The sequence below is a fragment of the Arachis ipaensis genome, chromosome B4 (assembly GCF_059453495.1).
Source record: "Arachis ipaensis isolate K30076 ecotype BB chromosome B4, ASM5945349v1, whole genome shotgun sequence".
NCBI classification, from domain to species: Eukaryota; Viridiplantae; Streptophyta; class Magnoliopsida; order Fabales; family Fabaceae; genus Arachis; species Arachis ipaensis.
Genome location: NC_142439.1, coordinates 124,136,461 through 124,141,052, shown reverse-complemented (window position 1 = coordinate 124,141,052; position 4,592 = coordinate 124,136,461). Strand labels below are relative to the sequence as shown.

The 4,592-nt window shown below is 37.8% G+C and overlaps 1 long non-coding RNA gene across 1 annotated transcript; it reads left to right on the top strand.

The window, feature by feature from the left end:
* The first annotated feature begins 882 nt into the window (after positions 1-882).
* On the top strand, positions 883-4,287 carry LOC110271197 (uncharacterized). Its single transcript, XR_015880666.1, has 3 exons — positions 883-1,594; positions 1,668-2,003; positions 4,126-4,287. It is a non-coding gene; the product is annotated as an uncharacterized LOC110271197 (long non-coding RNA).
* Positions 4,288-4,592: the final 305 nt, after the last annotated feature.

Below are 4,592 nucleotides of genomic sequence, written 5' to 3'. Positions count from 1 at the left end.
TTGTTATAATTAATTAATTGTCATGCTAGCATATTTAAACTCAAGTAGTTAGATGAAATGGATTTGGATCCTCTAAAGTTTGAATTTCACTTTAGAGAGTAAAGTGTGATTTTCTACCCTTGAATAGTTTCTCTTTTATATTTATTCTTGGTCCCACCTATGAAATTAATGGTGAAAGATTACACTTTATTCTCTAAAATGAAATTCAAACTTTAGAGGATCCAAATCCAAATGAAATATAAACCATGTGAGTTTAAGTTGGTTGAATTTGTTAGTTTGGTTCATTTGAGTTAAATATTTAATTGATATGATTGCTTATTTGGATTCAATTTAATTCGTTGAAAGAGCATAATATTAAAATTTGATTAATTATATATAAAATAAATTTTTTTCGTAAAATTTTATCATGTTAGGTTATTATTAAATAATTGTATTTTTTATTGGCTATTTTTATTTAAATAATATAATTATTCGAATTAGTCCCTAAGTTTTTTGAAGTTGGATACTTTAGTCTTTCAAATTTTAAAATATACAAAATATTCTCCGACATTTATTTTGGTTAGACAATACAATCTTTTTTTGTTAGTCACTAACGATGACTGCTGACGTGGAATGTTAACTCGCACATGTTGTAAGACCCAAGACTTTTGAAAAGTCCTATTTTAAACTAATCTCAAACCATATATTTATTTACAGTTTTATTTTCAAGAAATTATTTTATTGAAAATAATTTGTAAAATTGATGCACAAATAGTATTTTTATACATTATCATTGTTGGGTTAAAATTCATTTCTAATTACTGTATTATCCCTACTTTTATTTGGAATTACTAAAATGCCCATAACCCTAATTTTTGAAAATGAAACTCTAACCCTGAAACCCTAACCCAATAACCCGATTCCCTTTCAGCCACATCCAAACCCTCTCTTGCTCTCAGCAAGCACGCACACACACCTAGCTCCTTCAATTTGAAAGAAAGAAGGAAAGGAAAATAAAAAGAAGGGGAAACGAGGAGAGGGGCTGCAATCGGAAGAAGGGAAGGGAGGAGAAAATGTCGCCGCCGTTCAGCCTGTCCCTGCCACCGTCGTGCTGCCACCGAACCGCCGAAGTGCCATCACCGTTCTCTTGTTGCCGCCGCAGTTGATAGAAAAAAGAGTGAGATCCGAGAGAGCTGTGAAGGAAGGGCGTCGTCGGAGGAGAAGCCTGGCACCACCGCCGCCACTGTTCGTCACGCCGTCACCACTAGCCGCGCCGTCACCAGTCGCGAGAGAGAGAGATCGGGCAAAGAGAGAGGTGTCGTGAGGGAGAGGAGGCGCCGCTGCTGCTGCTGCCTTGCCGTCGCCGCTACCTGGGTCCTGTGGTCCAAGCCACCATTGATGGAGCTCCGTTTCTACTTCTCTGGTCCACCGCCACGGCTGGAGGTCCGCCCGACCTGATCGGAGGGAAAGGAGAGGTTTAGGCCGCCGCTGCTACTTGCGTGGTGAGCTACTGCACCAGCCACTGCCGCAGGAATTGCTGCTGGAGAAGGGAGCTGCGCTTCTGTGTTTCTGGCTGCCGGAAAAACCTCGCCGCCGTCACCGGAAAATCCTGCCGGTAAGGGTTTAAGTTGATCTTCGTTTTCTTTGGGTTTCCAGAAGCTTTATTGTTGTTGTATGATTGGTTTCAGTTTTCATTGCCGGAGTCCGGGTCGCCGCTGCTGCTTGAGGTGGCTGCCGGGCTGCCGCCAAACCGGTTCAGAGACCGTCGCTGTATCAGTTCAGTCGTTCCTTCTTCGTTCGATAAGCGTCTTCGATTTGAAAAGCCCTCTGGTTATTGTTCTGTTATCATACGCTGAGGTTTGTGACGTTAATTGCTATAAGATTGAGTTTTGGTTGTTATGTGTTGCGATTAGAGTTGCTATGGCTACTGCGAAAGTGACTTGGAGCCGAGGTTTTGGTTGTTGATTTCGGGTTGAGGCGAAAAGGACTCTGTGACGCGTTTGGGTTATGTTATGCGTTTTGAGGTAGGGGCTTTTGTACAAACTAGTTTTATTTAAATTAGAAATTGTTATAAATAGATATGCTGTACAAAATGTATTTTTGGTGGTTATGTGAGTCTTATGAATTGTCTGGTTTTATCTTGAATGAATATGGTTGCCTGTTTGATTGTAACAATGTATGATTTTGATAAATTGGAGATTTCTGGATTGGTTGATTTGAATGATTTTTGATAATTTGAAAGTTGAGTTTTGTTTTATTGGAAACTGATTTGGTCTTGAACCTGTTAGAAAGAGTTGATGATTGGTTTTGTTGGGACCCGGAAAGGGTGGCAAAGTCCAAGTTTTAGGGGAGATGCTGCCGAAATTTCTAGAAAATCTGAGATTTTGATTGGAATTGTTATTTTGGAAAAGAATAAATTATGCTTTGACTTAAATGTTTGAGAAATAAATTATGTTTGAACTTGCCTTATTAGGAAAATCTCTATATTTTTGATGTAATTATTAAGAAAGGAATTATGCCTTAAAAATCAATTTAAATATGAAATTTTTTTATGTTTTGGAATTTTATTTACATAAACAGATTTTGGAGGGGTTTTAATGGATTTAAAATAAACCTGGTTTTCAATTAATCTATTTCACTTTACGACATTTAGGAAGAGCTTGAAGTATTTTCTGGAACTTTGATTTATTAAAATTGAAACACTTCCCGAGCCCTTGGAAACAGATTTAAGAATGAAACTGAAATTGGTTTTGGCTTAAGTTTGGTTGGTCTTGAAATTGGTTCGGCATAATTGGAAACACGATTTGGTTTTGGGTTTAAACCCTATTCTATTTATTCAACTCAAGAAGTTAAAGTTTCGGAGGTTTTCAAGGAATTTAAGAAATAAGTTAGGTTATTCTCCCCTGAAGTCTTGGGACTCTGCTGAGGAATCTTACGACCAAATCTTGATTTAGAAATGAATGATTGAGTCTTTCAAAGAGATTTTGAACTCGGCATGGTTTTGAGATTTTTGGAAGTGTTGGAAAGATGTGGAAAGTGGCTCCGTTTTGAAAAGTGATTCTTGGCTAGCTGTGATTTGACTACGTTTGTTATTTAAAAGTAAATGGGCCAAGAATGATTTTGAAATAAGGTATTGAGCCTGATTGATTGTGGATATCATCAAGATTAATGAGTTATTGTTTGGTAGGCGTAAGGGCCGGGTTCGTCCCGCTTATGCTGAGAGATTGATAATTGACGAGATTGTTGATAAGTCGCTTGCGCCTGGCAAGGACGGTGGTTAATCCCGCTTGTCGAGGTTGCGACGCCCGCGTAAGGACGGTGGTTAATCTCGCTTACGTGTAGATGTGAGGTCGGAGGCAAAGTATCCCGCTCACATCCTTTCGGATCACAAGAGTGTGCAGGCACTGACATCCTGGACCGTGTGGCAGGCACGTTATCCCAGAGGGTTCCCATTTATACGTGACCGAAGGGTAACATTCCCATGGGAATGTGTCGGGTTGGCAATTGAACCGACAATGTGATATCACAGCCAGTAGGACAGGCATTCATCATTTGCATCTATGTGATATTGTTTGGGTGTGCATATTATATTTGGTTTGCTTATGTGAATACTTATGTTAACTGTTATACTTGTTGTAATTGCTCTTGATTGTGTTTGAACTACATTATTTGTGATTGTGTTTGATTGGTTGACTTGTGATGAATTAGTTGATGTTTGAGTTGTTTGGGCCGGGGGCCGTGTTGGATTGGATGGGCTTGAGGCCGTGATTGGTATATTGAGTCCTAGTTCTGTATAAAGTATCTGATCGGTTCAGCATAGACTTAATGAACCTATGCTTGGAACGGGATGATCATTTATACCGCGTAGGTAACTGCTTTCATGGTTGCGGTCTAGGAAAAACTTTTCAGACATTTTCTTTAAGAAAGGAAAAAGGTTTTGTTTTAGAATATTTGAGAAACTTAGCAAGTCTTCAAAAAGGAATTTTCTGGATTTCGAATGTGAACCTATGGTTTTTGGAAAGACTCATAAGACGAGCAATGATCACTGAACTCTAAGAATGATTTTGTCTTTACGTATCTTGTTATAACAATTTCTGTAATTCTATAGTGAGAACAAGCGAGGACGACGTTCTCACTCCCCTACAGGTTATTTCTTTTCAGGATATGGAAGATGAGGCTCCAGGAGAGTTATGTTTATTTTCTGTTTACTCGGTCTTTTTGTATTACCGTAGCTATTGTTTTTCCCTCGCCTTTATCCTTATTAAGTTTGTAAGAGGGATAGGAAATTATGATATGTATATTTGTAAACTAGTGTTATGTATATATATATATATATATATATATATATATATATATATATATATATATATATATATATATATATATATATATATATAGCTTAAGGTTGTATCTGATTTGTATGTACATGTATGTTTATGTTTTCACGAAAAAGAGTTATCGAAAGGTTATGCGGTTTTAAGTTTTAAGCAGGCTCATATTTTAGTGTTAAATATTATAAGAGTCGTGGTAATACTCGAGCTATCAGAGTGGCGCAGCCGGAAGCGTGACATTTTGATAGTTAGGGTGTTACACATGTGGCCGTTAAGTGTCCA